The sequence below is a fragment of the Quercus lobata genome, chromosome 4 (genome assembly GCF_001633185.2).
Source record: "Quercus lobata isolate SW786 chromosome 4, ValleyOak3.0 Primary Assembly, whole genome shotgun sequence".
Taxonomy (NCBI): Eukaryota; Viridiplantae; Streptophyta; class Magnoliopsida; order Fagales; family Fagaceae; genus Quercus; species Quercus lobata.
Window position 1 is genome coordinate 39067309 of NC_044907.1, and position 22849 is coordinate 39090157.

General features: G+C 36.5%; 1 pseudogene; it reads left to right on the forward strand.

Annotated features, from left to right (window-relative positions):
• The first annotated feature begins 1046 nt into the window (after positions 1 to 1046).
• Positions 1047 to 14513, forward strand: LOC115983395 (annotated as a pseudogene).
• Positions 14514 to 22849: the final 8336 nt, after the last annotated feature.

Sequence of the window (22849 nt, forward strand, 5' to 3'; positions counted from 1 at the left end):
ACAATAACAACAGTAACAGTAAATTAAGCAACACTACCAATAACAATCACAATGAATGATAAAGCAAGTAGAAGTGCTAGTTGAACTCGTTTCAGATCCAAACCCTCGAGAAACCCTTTGATTGTGTGTACAAACGAAAATTGTCCATTTTTTTGTTTTCTAATTTTATAATTTTATTTCAATTTGTTAGATTTGTTCACTTTAACAACGTTGTGATGTGAGTTTTATTTTAAGGGTTTTTTTTTTTTTTTTTGTTGGGTTGAATGATAAAAGGACATAATATAAATCATTCATTATTAGAAAAAAAAAATGTCATGATTAAAAAAGAACTGTATTACGTAATATAGTTCTTTTTTTTTTTTTTTCAATTTTTATAATCAACATTTTTGAACAACAGGATTTGAATCCTAAAAACATTTAATAGAAGGTGTTAACTAATTGAGTTACAAAACTTTTAATCCAAACTTTTGATTTCAATAACTCGAATACTCTTGCTATCATGCACGTAGAGTGTTAAATACATGAAATGAAATGATAAATAACGTGTCCTAGCTAGTATTTTCCCTGGCGTGAAAGAGAGAATCCTTCTATTCCATGCAAAAACTATCTATTCTCGTGCTATTCTTTCTCTTTTTCAAAAAAATTTATGGGGAAAAAGAAAAGAACAGTGCTCTTAGCCTCTTATCTCTTACCCATATAAGAGGGGGGGGGGGGGGGGGGGGGGGGGGAACCAAAGAACGGTGCTCCCACATGCATTTTTATCCTAGAGAAGACTTCATTGCTCCAAAGAGGTAGTTTCCAGTCTTCCACCCATCACTCCTGAAAAAGTGATCGTTACACATTTCTGTGCATCAGTGACCGTGGCAAGTACTCAATCTCTCCACTGTTATTAACTGCTGTTGTCAAAGTCTGTGTAATCAAATTCTAACATAAAGCATGCAATTAACTTGACTTAACGATCACAATGGCATTATTTATCTCACCAATTAGGCCTTTTTAATCTCTGTCGGTCTTTCTTTTTATTTTTATCTCATCGTCAAACTTTGATGGCTTCCTCCACCTCCAATATTTTGAAACTTCTTTTGCTCCTCTCTGCGCTCAGCTTATCAAGAATATGGGCTCTCAGCTCTTCGCCTTCCTATTCTTCTTGTTATTCTTCTTCTTCTTCTTCTTATTCTTCATGCCCATCTCCTGTTGAAGTGGGCCCGTGTGTGGCTTGAATTGCCACAAGCCCACCTTATTTGACCAAATCCTATTTGGAATAGTAACCCACCTTTTAGCCGACTTTGACATATATATATATATATATATATATATATTAGGTTTTGACAAGTATGTGTAGCCGTGAGAATATATAGAGAAAAAATTCCAATTAACCTAGTGAGCAGCCGCATGAAAGAAAATAGAGAAAAGAGAGGCAGTCAACTTCTATTCTTATTTTTTCTGTGAGAGAATGCTAGGGTGTAATTGGGATTTGGATTTCTTGAGAGTGTTCTTGTGCACTATTGTATTTTCCCTGATAATAGTGAAATCCCTGCAACTCCGTGGACGTAGGCAAATTGCCGAATCACGTAAATATTGTCTTGTGCGTGTGATTGTTTTCTTTGGCGTGTGTTTTCTCTTTTTGGTTGTGTTTCTTATGTTCATATTGACTCTGATGCTCGTAGTAAACTTGATGCAAAGTCTAAAATATGTTTTTTCATTGGCTATGGTGATGAGAAATTTGGCTAGAGGTTTTGGGATGAACAAAACAGGAAAATCATCAGAAGTAGAAATGTGATATTTAATGAACAGGTTATGTACAAGGACAGGTCAACTGTAGTGTCAGATGTTACAGGGATAGATCAAAAGAAATCTGAGTTTGTCAACTTAAATGAATTGACTGAAGGTACTGTCCAGAAAAGGGGTGAAGAAGATAAGGAGAATGTAAATTCACAGGTAGATCTGAGTACACCTGTAGCTGAAGTCCGCAGATCTTCCAGGAACATTAGACCTCCACAGCGTTATTCACCTACTTTAAATTATCTCCTGTTGACTGATGGTGGTGAGCTAGAGTGTTATGATAAAGCCTTGCAAGATGAAAATTCAAGCAAGTGAGAGTTAGCCATGAAGGATGAGATGGATTCCTTATTGGGGAATCAGACATGGGAACTGACTGAATTGCCAGTAGGAAAGAAGGCTTTGCACAACAAGTGGATATACAGAATAAAGAATGAGCATGATGGTAGCAAACGTTACAAGGCCAGATTAGTTGTTAAAGGGTTCCAGCAGAAGGAAGGCATTGACTACACAGAGATATTTTCTCCAGTTGTGAAGATGTCAACAATCAGACTAGTACTGGGAATGGTGGTTGCAGAAAACTTACATCTTGAGCAGTTAGATGTGAAGACAGCATTCCTTCAAGGTGACTTGGAGGAAGACCTTTACATGATTCAGCCAGAAGGGTTCATTGCTCAAGGACAAGAAAATTTAGTTTGCAAACTAAGAAAGAGCTTGTATGGCCTAAAACAAGCTCCTAGACAGTGGTACAAGAAATTTGACAGTTTTATGCATAGAATTGGGTTCAAGAGATATGAAGCTGATCATTGTTGCTATGTTAAGTTTTTTGACAATTCTTACATCATATTACTGTTGTATGTGGATGATATGCTTATTGCAGGGTCTAGCATTGAGGAGATTAATAATCTGAAAAAGCAATTGTCCAAACAATTTGTAATGAAGGATTTGGGAGCTGCAAAGCAAATCCTTGGTATGAGAATCATTAGAGACAAGGCTAATGGTACATTAAAGCTTTCACAGTCAAAGTATGTGAAGAAAGTTCTCAACAAGTTCAACATGAATGAAGCTAAACCAGTGAGCACACCCTTGGGTAGTCATTTCAAACTAAGTAAAGAACAGTCACCGAAGACAGAAGTAGAAAGGGACCATATGAGCAAGGTGCCCTATGCCTCAGCTATTGGCAGCTTGATGTATGCTATGGTGTGTACAAGGCCAGACATTGCACATGCAGTGGGAGTTGTGAGCAGATTCATGAGTAGGCCTGGAAAGCAGCATTGGGAGGCAGTCAAGTGGATTCTGAGATATCTGAAGGGTTCATCAGATACATGTCTTTGTTTCACAGGTGCAAGTTTGAAACTGCAAGGTTATGTAGATGCTGATTTTACTGGTGATATTGATAATAGAAAGAGTACTACTGGGTTTGTTTTTACTCTGGGTGGTACAGCTATATCATGGGCTTCAAATCTACAGAAAATTGTTACTTTGTCTAGTACAGAAGCTGAGTATGTTGAAACAACTGAAGCTGGAAAGGAGATGATTTGGCTACATGGTTTCTTAGATGAATTGGGTAAGAAGTAGAAGATGGGCATTCTACACAGTGACAGTCAGAGTGCAATCTTTCTTGCCAAAAATTCGGCTTTTCATTCAAAGTCGAAGCACATACAGACAAAATACCACTTTATCCGTTACCTTGTTAAAGATAAGCTGGTAATGCTTGAGAAGATTTGTGGATCTAAGAACCCGGCAGACATGTTGACTAAGGTTGTCACTATTGAGAAGTTGAAGCTGTGCGCAGCTTCAATTGGTCTTTTAGCTTGAGGACAAGATGATGAGTTGCAGGGATGAGGGATTGTGTTATGGAGGATTGTGGTTGATGTTTGCAGCTTGTGAACCCTTAAGGGTTAAGGTGGAGCTGATGGAGGAGTTTGCTAGTGTAGCTTGATCAATTCAAGCCAAGGTGGAGATTTGTTGAAGTGGGCCCGTGTGTGGCTTGAATTGCCACAAGCCCACCTTATTTGACCAAATCCTATTTGGAATAGTAACCCACCTTTTAGCCGACTTTGACATATATATATATATATATATATGTTAGGTTTTGACAAGTATGTGTAGCCGTGAGAATATATAGAGAAAAAATTCCAATTAACCTAGTGAGCAGCCGCATGAGAGAAAATAGAGAAAAGAGAGGCAGTCAGTTTCTATTCTTATTTTTTCTATGAGAGAGTGCTAGGGTGTAATTGGGATTTGGGTTTCTTGAGAGTGTTCTTGTGCACTATTGTATTTTCCCTAATAATAGTGAAATCCCTGCAACTCCGTGGACGTAGGCAAATTGCCGAATCATGTAAATATTGTCTTGTGCGTGTGATTGTTTTCTTTGGCGTGTGTTTTCTCTATTTGTTTTGTTTCTCACAGGTTGGAAATTTGGTTAAATTCCCTACATCTCCTTCTCCTTCTCCTTCTCCATCTCCTTCTCCTTCTCCTTCTCCTCCTTCTTCCATAACCCCTGTGCACTATTTCGAATATTTGTGCTACAGGTACATAAAATCGATCTGCAAAACCACACCATACCAAGATGTCTGCTTTGAGACATTGGAACCCTTCATCAACGATATCCCAATTGAAACCAGTCCAAACAACACTGCCTACTACCTCGTTTACACCTTTAAAACCGCAATAAATGAGTTCAAAAAGCTTTCCAATCTGTTCTCTGACGCCACATACTCAAATAATATCATCGAAAAACAAAGAGGAACCATCCAAGACTGCACCGAATTGCACCAAATCACCTTGTCTTCTTTACAAAGATCAGTGTCCCGAATCAGTGATGCACCCATTAATGAACGTAAACTAGCTGATACAAGAGCTTACCTTAGTGCAGCACTCACAAACAAGCTCACATGCTTGGAATCGCTCGATTCAGCTTCAGGTCCTTTGAAGCCAGCCCTACTAAATTCCATAACTGACACGCACAAGCATGTGAGCAATTCTCTTTCAATTCTGTCTAGCCAATTCCCCCGAAATATTAGCCAACACAGCCAAAATAATAGGCGCCTCATGGACGCGGGTGTTCCAACATGGATTTCAAAGAAATTAGAGAGACAGACTCGGATGTTAGCGAGTGAATATGACCCGAATAAGGTGCTGACTGTGGCTGCTGATGGAACTGGAAACTTCACCACCATCACTGATGCTATCAACTTTGCTCCAAACAATAGCAATGATAGAATACATATCTATGTGAAACAAGGGATTTATGAGGAAAATGTGGTAATCCCAAGTTACAAGACCCACATTGTTCTGCTCGGAGAAGGATCTGATGTCACTAAAATTATTGGTAACAGAAGCTTGGGCGATGGCTGGAGCATTTTCAGATCTGCAATTCTTGGTATGTTTGGCTAATTGATTCAATTGCATTGCATGCATGCCTTTTGTTTTACTTTTGTATATCGAATAATTTATGTCCTTCCCAGACTCCTTTGTATTTAATTAATCTTTATTTTTTTAAATTAATTAATCTTGTAAGTTGTACTTGTAAGGCACAATACATAAATCAGAATAGATAGTCATGAAATAGTACCTTCTTATTAACTCAGTTTTATTTTTTATTTTTATAATTCAGTGGTTTAGGAAGAAGATTTGAACCTTGGGCATATTTGTATTTGTTGAAACATCAAAAAATGCAATTAAGTTACAATGCTCAAATTTTTATGTTTGAGCACAAAATATAATTTATTTTGTTGGTATATACTTAAGTAATTAACTGATGTTATGAATACTAAAAATTTTACTGTATATGAATATTACACATAGAAAATTCTAAACATATTATAAATTTTACTACGTAAATTATACAGATTGATATAGTAATGAATATTATTTGTAGATAAAAAAAATCATAATATATAAGTGCCTTGAATTGCTTCTTTTTTTTTTTTTTTTTTTTTTTTTTTTTTTGGTGATTGTTGATATCAATTTGTAAAGGCTATGTGACAAAAATATAAGTTATGTAATAAAATTTGTGGCATCCCTAATGAAAGTTCAAAAACGTGTATAAACACCCTTGAACGTTCAGACCCCCAAATTACAGCTTAACCAATTCAAGCAATATGTCAAACAACAAGTGTGCGGAAACTTAACATAAGCTATAATATGGAATTGGTTAAAAACTATCTAAGCCAAAGCAAAATACAATCCACAGCAGATAATAAAAAGGTAAAGATAGAGAGGAAGGAAGATGCAAACACAAAGACAACACGCGATGTGTTATCGAAGAGGAAACCGAAGCCCTTGGTGTAAAACCTCTCCACCGCCCTCCAAGCCGTAAACAATCCACTAGAAAATACAGTTGGGATACATGGACAGCAATAGACCCTCCAAGCCTAATCTACCCAATGCACCTAAGCCCTCCAAGCTTCTTGCTCCAACGAGGTTACGCCGAACCTTTTTCTTTTCTAACTTCCCAGATTCCGCTACTAGACTGTAGCATCAACCAATGAAAATTGGTTCCTTCCTAACTGCTTCCCAGAAATCCAAACAGCTCTCTCACAGTAATGATAATGGTGAGAATCAGGTTTGGTATAATGCCTCTCAAGGATTTGACAATGGAGAGGAAGAGAGTTGAGGAATTTGAAGAGACTCTAATGTATAGATTGTGGGTGAATCAATCTGGTTTTTCTTTAGGGTTTCTCTCTCAAAATTCTCTCTGGAAGCTCTCTCACAATCGTGGGTAAAAGGGGTATTTATATTGGAGTGGGAGAGGAATGTGAAACGTCAGGTTTAACAAAACAGGGGTGGCTCGCGGCTTGACCTAACGGCTTGACTAAGTCGCGAGATCCAGTCACAAGATAACCGTATGGCCAGTTGTCCTGTTTTGTCCTGTAGTGCTCCAGCTTGCATTACTGTTCACCTTCCAACATGCTTGGCACGTGTGCTGCGTCTGACGGCTTGAAGCCGCGAGTCACCCGCGAGGCCTAGCCGCGAGTCTCTGTTTTCTTGCACACTCTTGAGCAATCTTCACTCTATCTCACTCACTACCCTTACATCAAACCCACCTTAATACAGGGTTACTAAACGCTGAATTACAAGCAAATTTGGCACGGAATAAAGCCAATTAGATGGTTGAATAAATTCAACCTTACAATCTCCCCCTTTGGCTATTCCGTGACAAAACCCTAAAACAGACTCTAGACTTAAAATGTGAGTTGGGAACAGTTGATCAAAACTCACTCACACCTAACTCTAGAAGCTGCGAAGCACTTGAATCATATGAACATAATACTCCTGAAACACAACAATACACCATGATCATTGTAAGCAGAAAATTATAAATGCATATGAAATAGGCAATATGTGATCAAGCAAAGATGGAGTAAAGAAACAAACCATTGCTTGATCAACCAAGTGAACACCACAAGGTAGTGATCACAGTGCTCATTCACACTTGGAATGAACACAAGGACATACAAGTTAACAAGCACAAGGTAAGACACTTGTATGTTCAACACTCAACCAATGCATAATACACAAGGTATATGCATCTAGGAACAGTCCTATAAGAGCACAAGAGTGATAGTACATAAATCAAAATGCAATACATTTATCATTAAAGTACTGATTTCAACATAGCATAAAGGCTGCATTAAGCAATGTACATACCATAAAGCTTACAAACCTATGCATAAAACATTAACCCTAAAAGCAAAAACACAGTGTATCAAACCCATATAAAACATTAAATACCCAAAACATAAGCATATATAAACAAAGTTTCTGATCTTGACAACTTTGACAACTCCCCCTCAACACATTACTCCCCCTTAAGAGCTGCTTTTCTGCTTCTCAATCATCAATGTCATTATCAACCAGAAAGAAACATCTCCCCCTTTTTGACCGGAATGGCCAAAGGGTCACTGATCAGGCTGGGTGGTGAAGCTGTCAAGTTTTGCAGACAAAACATCAATCTGGTCCTGCATGGCTCTCATCCTCTCAGAGTGCTCATTCTGGACTTCTCTGATCCCATCAAGTCGTTCCAGAATGATTTGGAAAGCATCTGGAGGTGTATCTGAGGAAGTTGATGCTCTAGACCTTTTGCCACTCCTCTTGGGTGTTGAGGTTGATGCATGCCCTGCTGCCTCTGCTTCAGTCTCCATTGGGACACCCTCTCCTTCATCACCTTCATCTTCTTCTCCTGGAAGCCTAACATTTATCCTTTTGCAGGTAAGCTTGTTAATTGCAGAGGGTGTGGACATGGGACTGATGTCTTGAGGGATTGGAACACCCTTCCTTTTAAAAATCCTCATTAGCAAACTGGGAAAGATCAATTTTGGCCTAGAGGTTGTTCTTGTCTCATCCACAATGGTGTCATATATGTGGGAACTTATGTCTATGAAATTCTTTTCTTTGAGATCCATCAGAAAAATTGCTCTAGCACAGTTGATTGTAGTCAACTTCTTAATGGGATAGAGGTTAAACATCATGATTATTGTTAGACACCTCATGTCCATTGGAAAGGCAGTGGTATTCAAACATTTTCCTTCTCTCTGCCCACCTATCCTTTATTGAACTGTTTCAATAGAGACACTTCTATCCTTGTAATTGATAAATTCCTGATCTTCTAATCCTTCAAGCCCTAGCACATCACCAATGACATGTGCATCCAAAATGAATTCTTTACCTCTAACCCAGCAACTTAACTCATTCTCTTTTATCACTGCATTTGAATAAAATTCCCTAATCAGGGGTTCACACACTACAGGGAAATCACTCAGAAGCTTTTCCCATCCTCTTCCTTCAAAACAGTTGGGGATAAAGGTTTGTCTTAAGTCCTCCAAATCTACAAATCTTTCTTGAATAATTCCAGCTTTTAAGAAGTTATCCTTGTATCTCTCAAAGTGTTGAACTGACCTAAACAGTTTAGAATCCATTTTCAATCTTTTGTCAGCCTTCTTTGCAGGAGTTTTCTTCTTCGAAGGTGAAGGAGCCATCTGTGAACAATTAAAAGAGGCCACAACAGCAAAGAACAATATATGTGTAGACCTAGTCAGTACCATGTAATTAACAAAGAGATTACAGCCACACAGATGAACTTGAACACTTAAACAATAAGCTACTTAGATCAACCACATGGACAAACAAGCCTAAAATAGGAAACACAAGAACAACATGGAGAATGCAGGGGAGAATAAAATCAGTAGATATAGAAACTATCCTAAAGGCAGATATATGTCATTGAGACATATAATGGAAAAATGACATGACTCACACTCAGCAATTTGAAACTAACAGATGCTCCCAATAGATTAACACAATAGAAAATGCACATTCAGCACAGTAAAACACACATCATCAAACGGAACATTTTGAAACAACACAATAGCTCAAGATCAGATAAAATAAAAGACACACTTAGCTAAGCACAGGATGAAGACCAAAAAGGAAACAACCAAGATTAACACAAACTTTAGCAACAGCATCCGCAAGCTAAGCATGAACAAAGAACAATAGCCAAAACACAAACCCATTTCTAAATCATAAACATATGCAAAAGATCAAAGGGAAAAACACAAAATCAAATAGAAATGAGTTCAAAACTGAAAACCCATACCTGTGACTTGAAGAATTTGAGCAGAAAATATGCAACAATGGAGATTGGAAATGGGAGCACGGAGTGTTTGGGAGGGAGATAGTTTAGAGAGAAGATGAATAGTCACAAATGTTCGAGGGAAAACCGAAAAAGATTTAAAAACTGCTCCTATTTCTGCCAAACACGTGTTTTTCACGACTTGATTAAGTCGCCACACAGTCGCCAGTTCAAGCCGCCAAAACACTCAAGGACAAAAATTTGAAAAATTTTTCTAAGTGTTTTTCGCGACTGGAAGGTCTACCCGCGAGAGAGTCACGAGCTTAGCCGCGAAAATCTCTGAGTAACCCTCGCGATTGGACCTTCCACTCGCGAACAAGGCGCCAAAAATGACCCGCGAAGACGCGACTGAGGCTCGCGACTTGACATACCTGCGACTGAGCTGCCAAAACAGGGCAAAACAGGATTTTTGAAATTTTCATATTTTTCAAACAAAATACTTTCCAAAAACACCTAAAACACTCAAAAATCTTTTTGTGCTTGAATTAACAAAGATTGAGCATGTGAAAACACATTTCATCAAGTACAATCACATAAATGAATATGGCATTTATTGAACATAAACTTGTGTGTTGTGTGTGGATATCAACAATGAGATAGTCCTTAGTCTAATGTGAAGTTTCAATGATCAATTCAACCAAGACATACACAATTAGCACTAGATCATGTGACCCATCTCAATTATAGAAATATGTATATATGACCTCCCACAAAACTTGATTACATAACTTGGAGTTTTACATTTGACTCCACTTTTAATCATAACATTTGATCTTTTTGATCTTTTGAGGCAATCACCTCTCATTGTGAGAGTGATATTTGACATTTCACTTTAATGAACAAGCCTTTGGCTTTTTGAATAAACATTTTCTTTAATATAAAGTCGCTTACCCTTTTTCCTAGTCGAATACTAGAATGTGCGACAGGCTTTTGCAGCTCAATATCTCTTTTCATTTGGAGATTTACATTTGGTGAGCTCTTTTTAGCAAAACAAAAATAAAGAGTGGGAAGATATATAGACACAAATCTATGCATGTCTCAAGATCAACAAAACCATTCACTAATCATTCATGACAAGTTTGAAGATCTATTTACAACAATCACATAGATTTCAAGATTTCTCCCACAGAGATATGAGTGCATGAAAACAAGCAATGCTCGAAAATGCACAAAGTCATTAGCACAAAGGTACAAGACAAAACAAGATTTGAAACAAAAGCTCAACAAAGTCAATCAAGATTTTTGATTTTCTAATTTTTATGTGATTTTTGGATTTTTGACACTAAAAGCAAAAAGATTGATAAAACAAAATTAAAAATATGCACAAGAAGACAAGCAAACAACCAACAGCAAAAACAGCAATCAAACAAACAAACATTGTCACAAAGCATAGGAAGTATTAATGCATGGACATGTTGTAATGCTTATGCATGAGTACTCTTTTTCACCCACACATCACTTGCGTTTGGGGTGATTTCCTTATAGGATTGGGTACGGGAGTTAGGGCTTTCAAACCTTCGTGAAAAGCTTTCCAAGCAGTTGGTGAATGCACCAATCATCTTTATCACGTTCATCATTCTGGGATCACCATTCTGATCTCTAGATTGATCACCTGCCCAATTTCTTCTATCATTTCTAGGTCCTCCTGACCTTTGAGGAGTTGCACTATTCTTTGCTCTCAGCTTTTGGCAATTTGGTCGAGTATGCCTTTGAAGTCCGCAATAATGATACACATAAATTGCTCTAGGACCTCTTTATGGTCGTGGGCGTGACTTGGCACGAGATTCAGACATGCCCATAGATTGATTACGAGGATTCAACATCCGTTGGTTCACCGCATTCTTCTTCTCCTCCACCTTGAGCTTCTCATCAGTAAGGTCATCTACAACTGGATATTTGGCCTTTACAAACTTCACTTCTTTAGTGACATTTCCAGATGAACTACTTCTTCCGGTATATCCCAATCCGGATTTGTCTGAAAAGCTCTTTTGAGATGAGATAATATCATCTAGCTTCTTGGTGGTGACCCTTTCAATTTTAGCATTTGCTTGCACAACCTCATTCTCAAGAAATCTCACTTTTGTGTAAGTTTCGGACAGCTCACCATTTAATGTTTCTATCTCACATTTGGCCTCCCTATATCGGATTAGGAGACTTTTGTAGTCCTCCTCTGCCTTCTTCATTTTTCTCACAGCTGCCTTGGCCACCCTTGTGTACTCACCCGACTTCTCCAAAAGTGAGTTATAATTCTCTTGAAAATTTGCTGTGCTTTCATCCTCTTCAGCATCTAATTCTTCAACAATTCCTAGTGATTCATCATCACTATGTTCTCCAAGGTCTCGTACAAGCAGATTCAACTCATCTGAAGACTCAATATGAGCAATAGTCATAAAAGCCGAATAGTTCCCCTCTCCATCACAGCTTTCTTCTGATTCTGAGTCAGATGAATCCGAGTCACTCAATGTCGTGGCATACACTTTGCCTTTCGATTTCAAATAATTCGGACATTCCTTCTTAAAGTGTCCATGCTTGTTACATCCGAAGCAAGTTACACCTTGTGTAGGTTGGGATTCTTTTCCATCTTTCTTTTTGAATTCCCTTTTCTCCCTTCCAGAACTTTGGAATTTTCTTTTATCATCAAATTTGCCACTATTTTTGAATTTCAAGAACTTTTTGAAATTTTTGACAAGGTATGCAACATCTTTGTCAACTACATCTTCTCCCGATGAGTCTTGATCTTCCACCTTCTCATTAATGGTCTTAAGAGCAAGAGATTTACTCTTCCGTTGATTGGGCAGCGACATCTCATAGGTTTGCAGAGAACCAACTAGCTCCTGTACTTTGATGTCATCAAGGTCCTTGCTCTCTTCAATCGTTGTCACTTTAGCACGAAAACTTTCCTGCAATGATCGAAGGATCTTCCTTACAATTTTTGAATCCTCCGTTTTCTCCCCCAAGTTGAACTTACTGACAACCACCTCATTTAGCTTCCCATAGAAAGAGTCGAAAGACTCATCCTCACTCATTTTGAGCTCCTCAAACCGAGTGGTTAGCATTTGCAACTTGGTGTCTTTCACTTTCTTCGTGCCTTTATAGGTAGTTTCCAAAATCTCCCAGGCTTCTTTGGCAACGGTAATATGAGAAATCCTTTGAAATTCATCTGGAGACACACCACAGAAAATAGCATTGAGTGCTTTGCTGTTAGCATTAGATGCAGCAAGTGCTGCCTTATCCCAAGTGGATTTGACTGCCTCAGGTCTGGTCCAACCAATCTCAACAGCATCCCAAACAGATTCATCAATAGAACGCAGAAAAGCTCTCATGCGAACCTTCCAAAAAGCATAATTACTACCATCAAAATATGGAGGTGCATTTAGGGATTGAGACCGATCCATCTCAAAAGGGAGTCAAGGATCACACAATGGTAATGAAACCAATAGCAGTGTACCCGCTCTGATACCAATTGAAAGTTCAAAAACATGTATAAACACCCTTGAACGTTCAGACCCCCAAATTACAGCTTAACCAATTCAAGCAATATGTCAAACAACAAGTGTACGGAAACTTAACATAAGCTATAATATGGAATTGGTTAAAAACTATCTAAGCCACAGCAAAATACAATCCACAGCAGATAATAAAAAGGTAAAGATAGAGAGGAAGGAAGATGCAAACACAAAGACAACACGCGATGTGTTATCGAAGAGGAAACCGAAGCCCTCGGCGTAAAACCTCTCCGCCGCCCTCCAAGCCGTAAACAATCCACTAGAAAATACAGTTGGGATACATAGACAGCAATAGACCCTCCAAGCCTAATCTACCCAGTGCACCTAAGCCCTCCAAGTTTCTTGCTCCAACGAGGTTGCGCCGAACCTTTTTCTTTTCTAGCTTCCCAGATTCCGCTACTAGACCGTAGCATCAACCAATGAAGATTGGTTCCTTCCTAACTGCTTCCTAGAAATCCAAACAACTCTCTCACAGTAATGATAATTGTGAGAATCAGGTTTGGTATAATGCCTCTCAAGGATTTGACAATGGAGAGGAAGAGAGTTAAGGAATTTGAAGAGACTCTAATGTATAGATTGTGGGTGAATCAATCTGGTTTTTCTTTAGGGGTTCTCTCTCAAAATTCTCTCTGGAAGCTCTCTCACAATCGTGGGTAAAAGGGGTATTTATATTGGAGTGGGAGAGGAATGTGAAACGTCAGGTTTAACAAAACAGGGGTGGCTCGCGGCTTGACTAAGTCGCGAGATCCAGTCGCGAGATAACCGTATGGCCAGTTGTCCTGTTTTGTCCTGTAGTGCTCCAGCTTGCATGACTGTTCACCTTCCAGCATGCTTGGCACGTGTGCTGCGTCTGACGGCTTGAAGCCGCGAGTCACCCGCGAGGCCCAGCCGCGAGTCTCTGTTTTCTTGCACACTCTTGAGCAATTTTCACTCTATCTCTCTCACTACCCTTACATCAAACCCACCTTAATACAGGGTTACTAAATGCTGAATTACAAGCAAATTTGGCACGAAATAAAGCCAATTAGATGGTTGAATAAATTCAACCTTACACCTAACGTCTCTAAAAAAAAGCAACTCAAACACTTTTGAAGTGGTACCACTCATATTTCATGCCACATTAATTTATTAGCTTTAGTGATAAAATTAGTACTAAGTTAAGAATTTTTCTCTGTTGTTGTTGTTGTTGGTTTTTTTTTTTTTTTTTCCTAATACATTGTAACGAATTCGTAATGCTTAATAAATTGAACTTCAGCGGTGCTTGGCGAAGGTTTTTTGGCACAAGGCTGGAGTAGAGAAACAACAAGCAGTTGCCTTGAGAGTAAATGCAGACTTTGTCACTTTGTACAAGTGCTCCATCATTGGTTACAAGAATACATTGTATGTCCATTCATTTCGCCAATTCTACTGAGAGTGTGAAATATGGGGCACTATAGATTTCATATTTGGGAATGCAGCAGTTATATTTCAAGCTTGTACCATTATTTCCAAAATGCCAATGTCTAATCAATTCATGGTTATTACAGCACAATCTCGTGATAACCCAGATGAGTACACTGGAATCTCCTTCCAAAATTGTTCAATTGTTGCTGCTACAAATGATTTGAACTATAATTCTACCAATGTGAAAAGCTACCTAGGAAGGCCACAAAGGATGTACTCTCGAACAGTCTACCTAGAATCCTACATTGGCGACTTTATTGACCCAACTGGCTGGAGGCAATGATCTGATGATGATGATGATGATTAAGGATTAGACACTTTGTACTATGGGGAGTATAATAATTATGGACCTGGCTCATCAACAGATGATAGAGTTACTTGGCCAGGGTATCACATAATGAATTCTTATGATGCAATTAATTTCACGGTTTTAGAGTTCAACACCGGTGTTTAATGGTTGGCTTCTAGTATAATTCCATGTAATTTTTAGGTTAATTTTTTTTTCCTTTTTCATGTGGATCAAATGGCCAAAATAATTTCACGTCTTCAAAGATAGCTAATTAGATATTGTAATAGGTCTCATATAATGGTACTTTATTTGTTAAAAATCTTTGAACTCAAGGTATTCTCTTGTGATCAAATCCCCATTCCCCTTTTATTGTAAGCAAATGGATTCTTCCAATGTGGTTAATATTTGCTTACAATGTACATTTTATATTTTATTGTTTATGTGTAAAGTAATAATTATCCGATGAAAATAATCATGTGCTGCAAGGATTGCATTATATATTACTTCTTAATGATTTGAAGTTTGAACTCCTACTCTCTGATGCATTGTAGCGGAGCTTAAAGTTTGGAATTTGATGTGATTTCCAACTTGTTTTCAAGATGGTACATAGTGGGTGGGAACATACAAGAAACAAACCATATTTATGGCTTGTGGAGGGCTTATCTTTATTATTTTTATCTCGGAAAACGTTTAGCAATTTTCGTTGTTATTATGTGCTCAATTAATTGCTTACCCTTGATATTTTTACTATGATATAATTCCAAATGCAAAAATCAGTGTGGTAGACAATTATGAGTTATGACCAGCAGATTAGGGTAGGTCTTTTTGTCTTCTTATAAAGTATCCAAGGGGAAGATACACTTGCTGCTTTGCGCTCCCCTTTTAACACGTCTTTGACTCTTGACTTTTACATTATGTTTGGTTATGGATATAAGGAAAGGGAAGAGAAAGGAAAAGAATAAGGGAAGGGGAATGAGAAAGGAAAGAGAAAAGAAAATATTTCACTTGATGTGTTTGAATATAAGAAAGAAAGAAAAGAAGAAAATGTGAGCATTCTATCTTTCTTTTGTTTGGTTTGCAAAATAAAGAGAAAAGAAAAATGCATTCTTTTACTTTTATGCCTTTATTAATATTAGAGAAATTAATATATTAGACCATTCGTAATTCCTTGAAAGTATTAAGAACATATTATTCATTTTATAGTATAAAGTGGTGGGTCTTATAAAATTAGTAATCTCCCTTCCTTCTATTTCTGCCCAAATTAGGTTGATACCAAAATAGTGGGCCCCACAGAAAAAGAATCATTTCACCTCATTTATTTTTCTTCTCTCTTGTACAACCAAACAGCAGAATGGAAATTTCTTCCATCCTTTTCCCTTCTTTTCCCTTCTTTTCTCTTCATTTTCACTCACCGTTTCCAAACAGACTGTTACTGTTTAACAATCAAAGCCAGTTAACAGTGCCTGCATGCGTGGATGTACTAGATTCACAGCAAACTATGTTACTTTCACACACACACATTGATATCTTTTATAAATTAAATAGGTAAAATCTATTGCGCATTTGTGTGGTTGCACATAAGTTTGAAATCGTGAGTCTAATTTACAATTTCAATTCTGAAATTGTAAGTTACACAGTGCCCAAAAATTAATATCCATTCACCATTGAAAACATTGGTGATTGTCTCATGCATAAATTCAGTTTTTGATTAAAATATGTGCGGAGTCTAAATCGTGTTGGTTATTTCAGAACAGTTTAAAATATTTTAGAATATATTAGTGGTCATTTCATTAGAAGCCTTAAGCAAACTATGGTGCTTTAACACATATTTGTGTGGTAACTCATGGGCGTAACCTTTTTAGAAGAGAAAATACATGGACGTAACCTTAATTTGGGAATTTGTATGAAACATATAAATTTAAGATTAATGATAATCATGCACTTCCTTTTCATCGATAAATTATTGTTGGAATAGATTATATGTTGTTCGGGGGCCTTTTCTTGGTTGCTCGGCCAAGTGTTATCTGCTAGATTAATGACCTTGCTTGGCTTGGGTTGTATTTGGGGAGTTGCATCTGGAACTCAACATTGGGCCACGTGGTCCAATGGCTATTGGCGTATTTTTAAGCCTACAAAACCATTAAAGCCAAAGTCTAAGAATCATAATAATGGTTGAATAAACATGTTATATGTGTTTGATATAATAGTTTTGATCAATAGTTATAATAGTAGCTGAAATAAAGTAATATGTATTTAAATGTGAAGTAATCATGTACTCAATGATGTATATTTAAAGATATGGAAGCAAAATCACTTATCTTTGTATGGTTTGTAGCTCTAGCTGTACAGCATCTGTGAGTTGATAGGATTTCAGCAAAATGACTTCAGCAATGGAGAGTCAGTTTGCCATGGTAACCTCAAGATTGAAGGGGAAAACTAAGTGCAACTAGAGGGAGAGAGAGTATGTCCAGCTGTGTGTAGAGGCTAGTTAGGCTTGCCTCTTTTATCATGCACTTAAATGAGTTTCCCCCTTCACAATGCTCTTTTAGTTGTTGTGAAGATATGAATAATGTTACCTTCCATGAGAAGAGCTTTTGTATGAAGTATTTGTGCCTTCTAAGAGAAGGGTTTTATGTAAGATAGATTTGTGCCTTCCATGAGAAGAGCTTTGATATGAGAATTTGGTGCCTTCGAGAAGAAGGGTTTTAGTATTAGAAATTTATTCCTTCCATGAGAAGGGCTTTTATAAGAGAGGTAGAGAATAGCATTGAGACATGTTTATGGACAGCAAAATAGTAGAACTTCAGAGTGAGAAAGTATGAGAGTGGAGCTTAGAAGAGTTGTAGTGTGTCATATGTAATGATGTAGTAAATGTGTATGAGATTGTATAAGAGAAGTGGAGAAAGAGATGCTTAGAGATATGGGCAGCAAGATAGATGTATTTTCAGAATATGGAGAGTGAGATGATGAGTATAAGAGAGTAATGGTGTTGTAGTGTGTCACGACCCAAACCTGTACTTCAGAATTTAGAGCATGACCAACATGTTAATATCAAGTTTACCTCAATACTAACACGAACCAACCTAAGCTGAAGGTTCTTATCAAGAATTGTTTCTTGTATTCCTTCTTATTTTCTCGCATAAAAGCCATAATATACAAAAATGATAAAAACCTTAAAACTTCATTTCATTTGAACTTTGCAAGATTACCACTTGGCTGAAACTCAAGGTATTCATGTAAATATTACATAACTAAACATTTAGCAAAAATTCTTATTTACAAACCCAATCCTAAATACATACAACTAGGATTTAAAACAAACTAAGGTTCTGAATTACATTTGTACTCAAAAGATCAAGTACATCTTGATTCCTTCTATACAACAAAAGAGATAAACTACTATACAACAAAAAAACTATACAATCTAGCAAACGAGAATCACAAAATCCTTGCCACCTCTAATACTCTTGCTGCTTTCAGGAAGAACCTGTGCACTAAAATATAATAGATTGAGCTGCGAAGCCCAGTAAGGTTTTGAGCTATATGAGCCTTTAATAAGAATGCATGTAAATCAAATATTTTATGGATATTAAGATAGGAGAACATCTTTTCATGCATAGTATTTTATATTATTCATAATAACAACTTACACATTTTTCATAGGGAAATAATTGTTCTCCTTTTCCTTATTAGATTAATACTACAAAATCTTTCAAACTAAATTCCTTTCATATCTTACAAAGTCACTAAACTTTCTATTAACTCTTTAAAATCATATAGAATAATCATTTCCTTCATAAACTTCTTCTTATAAAATATTATGACTTTTAACATAAATTTATACTTTAATCGAACGCGGATGCACCGCCATCCTCAGTACATACTTTGATTGAGCGTGGACACACCGCCATCCTCAATAATACTTTGATTGAGCTCGGACATACCTACATGGGCCTTTAATAAGAATGCATGTAAATTAAATATTTTATAGATATTCAGATAGGAGAATGTTTTTTCATGCATAGTATTTTATATTATTCATAATAACAACTTACACATTTTTAATAGGATAATAATTGTTCTTCTTTTCCTTATCAGATTAATACTACAAAATCTTTCAGACTAAATTCCTTTCATTTCTTACAAAGTCACTAAACTTTATAATAACTCTTTAAAATCATATAAAATAATCATTTCCTTCACATACTTTGATTGAGCGCGGACGCACCGCCATCCTCAATAATATTGAGCGCGGACATACCGTCATCTTCAATAATACTTTGATTGAACAACTCACGAACATATATCTTTACTTAAATCATGTTTATATGTAGTATCTCTAATTAAAAGGTTTTAATGCATAATAAATTTTCTAAATAGTCCTTATGCTTATCAAACGCATATGTCACATGATAAATTCATCAAACACATTATGTACCAAACCATAGAGAAACCAAGGTATAAAATTTATCTATGATCCAAACATACCAAAGGATGAGCATACTAATTTATAGCTCAAAACATTTTCCCTAACTTGAAATTAAATCCTCAAAGTTATAGTTAAAAATTACTGTTTACTGCTCATTTCAGCAGCATATACATCATTTGTAAAATAAAAATGGGCTGTCTATACACATCCAAACATCATGCAATTTTATAGAGCCACTCCCTTGTATGTCTAGTATATACCATATCAATTTCAAGGTCAAGAATAAAACCATGATTAATTAAAAATCATACAAAACAACATGCTCAAATCTGTCCGGATAGAATTTCATGCAACTTAGAAATTAAACCATTATTTTTATATTAATCCAAATGTTGTGAGATCACTTCCATAACAATCATGTGTGTCTTAGAATTAATAAAAACTACTCTTAGCATCCCAATTTACAGAATATGATTTAATCCAGATTTTTCTTGTTGTAAACACCAAATTTGTTACAGTGACTGCTTTAATATGTTTCTTACAAAATCATTAACTAATAGCAATTGGCCTTCACTTCAAGTGGGGTTTTTTATACCTATACTATACATGTTAGAATACATGGATAGGCATCTAAAAGACCATGATATCTTCAATCTTTCAAATAGCTAACACAAAACCACAAATTTAGCTTCTAACAATCAGATTAGAGAACATAGAAGTGAAACCAAACAAACCATTACACCATTAAAATACCCATAACAGAAAAAATATATATATACTTACCTACAAACTTTGAAGCTGAAATTTTAGTTGTAAAGTTGTAATTTACAACTACATTTTTGTTGGCTTTAATTCCGTGCCAAATTTGATTGTACTTTTGTTCAATCTTTTGTACCCCGTATTTCATGTGGGTTTTATTTGTAAGGGTTATGTGTGATAGAGAGAGTGTGTAAAGACTCAAGGCAAATTGAAGACTGAAGTGTTTTTGCGAGTAGCTCACGAGTAAGCATCCCGCGAAGTGATGCATATGCCCTGCACATGACTGGAATGCGAAGAGTCAGGTCAGGATGGAGATAGTTGGTTTTCGCGAGTGTTTCGCAAGTAAGACCTTCCGGCGAGATACCCGTAAAACATTCTGTTTTGTTAAACTGTCATTTATGATACACACTATTTGTACTTACACTATATATACTCCCATTACCCACATATGTTGAGGAGTACTTCTGAGAGAAAACCCTAGCCACAAACCTTGAGAGTTAGAGATTGTTATACCCACAATTATCTATACAATTGCTTATGGATTTTCCTCAACTCCTACCTCTCCATTTTTATACCATTGAGAGGTTGATAACCCAAACACTTACCATACCCTTTCAGAGTATTTAGTGAGGTTTTGGTGTTGCTAGGAAGCATTAGAAGAAGCCAAGCTTTAGCGGATATAATCGGGCATATTGCGGGATCCGGAGAGCTAGACAAGACACGGTTCCGAGAAGCCTTGTAGGAGTAGGAGCTTGGAGGGCTTAGGTGCATCGGGTAGATTAGATTTGGAGGGTCTCTTGCTAACCCATGTATCCCAACTGATTGTCTAATGAATCGATTATTGCTTGGAAGGCGGCGGAGAGGTTTTACACTGAGTACTTCAGTTTCCTCTTCGATAACACATCGGCGTGTTATCTTGTGTTTGCATTCTTCTTCCCTACTCTTTTAGTTTTCATATTACTACTATGTTATATTGAAAATAGTTTAGAGTAGTTTATTTGTTTATCCACTCGCATTTACCTTATTCCGCACTCAATAAAAGTTAGAGTAAAATCTATCGAGCTGTAATTTTTAATTTGGGGGTCTAAACAGCTTTTGTGTTTTAACACATTTTTGAGTTTTTATTAGTGTTAGGCTCTTAATTATTTCTTAGAGAGAGATATCTATGATTTTCAGTGAAAGAAAAGGAGGGCTGTTGTGAGATGGTGCTGCTAATGAGAATAAAGGAAAAAGAAAACAAAGGAGCAAAGAAAGATGAACCAAGAAATTTTTGGTGCAGCAAAGAAAAGATAAGGGAAATAACTTGGGTGGGGCACATGTATGCTAAGGGGAATAGTGAGTTGATAACTCACCTTACAACTTTTAGTTTTTTAAAATTTACTCACCACCCCTTATAAACTTATATATTCTAGAAAGGCCCAAAGAACAATATAACTTCGCATATAAACTCTTACCTTTATAAAACTTCTTTCTACAGCATTAAAAAAGCATATATCTTCTATAATATCACAATATTAAAGCTTTATGCACTTAAAGTAATTAAGATAATAACAATGATATAAACCCCTAAAATTAATTATGCAATTAGGTTAGGATGTTACATAGTGTGTTTAGCAAAGCTGCTAAGATTTTCTATTAGAGAATGTATGAGGGCTTATGAAGGGCATTTATGAGCTAAGGGCTGAAGAGTTTAGTTCCTAATTTGGAAACTAAAAACCCAGAAGCTCAGACCTTCATTAAGAGCTTAAGAAGATTATTAGAGGGAGAGAAAATAGAGAAATTTATGAGAGTGTTCTTCTTCTCTGTTAGTGTTCTTTTGAGGTGTTGATGAAGGGCTTTTATTTATATTTGAGTTTAAGGGGGTATTTTAGCAAAGAATCTTAGCCAAAATCTATCCCAATTAGCAATGAATTTTCAGAAAATCAATCTTAAGATTTGACCAAAAAAGGTATATTTAGTTTTAAGGTATTCTTGCTATTTTGGATAATAGCTATTGGGGAAAGAAAAGCAGAAAAGGAAAGTATTTTAGCAAGAAAAAGATAGTTTCTTTAGTTAGTTTTAGTTTTAGCAAAATGTGGAAAATCAGTAATTTCAAGGCTGCTGGGTCAGCTGTTACATCTATTCTGAAAAAGCTGTTTCAGTTATCAGGAAAAGCTATCACAACTATCATAAGACAATTGTTGCTTGGGGCAGAAGCAGATGAGGTCAAATGTTAGGCTGCTGGGATCTCAGCATTAAATGGCTGATGATATCACTTCCAGCTAAGTGTCAAGTGTTGAACACACTGCTAGAGTTCTGCTGGAAATGTTTCCTTTTTTAGGTGTTTGTATTTTTGGTCCAAGGTTTTATTACAACACGTTTTTAGTAAGTAATAGAATGGTTGGTTGATAGTTAATGAAGCTTTAGAGATCTAGTTAAGGTCTCATTGTGTTATGACTTAATCTTGGTGGGCAAAAAGAGCATTTAATGCTCTGCTCTAGCAGCTGGCAGAGAAATATTTGGACTAATTATGGCAAACAGCAGCTGGATATTAGAGATATCATGAGTATTTTATATATTTGGAGATTAAAGATAGCCAATCAGATTGGGTCATATGTTTGAGTTGAATTTTAGGTGAAAGTGGTAATGTAGTTTATGTAGAATAATATAATAAAATTTCTAAATTTGCATAGGAACAGCTGGAGGTTGAATGAATAGTTATTTTCTTAGCATTTAGATGGTTGGAAATATTGAGTATTTGTCATATGATGAATATTAAGTTTTAGGAAAAGAGCAATGGGGAGTTTTATCATCTTAAGTGCTATGTGATAAGAGATGTTTACTATATGTTAACCACTACACATGGACTCGTCAGAGTTCAGGAAGTTGGAGAAGACATGCCAAGCAACATGTTTCTTTTATCAACTTTAAACTGCTGGAGCTTTACTGAACATATCTCTTGGCCCTCCAAACCACGACTCCTAAAGTTTCCCCAAAGAGAGTTATGAGCTTGGATCATAAGCCAA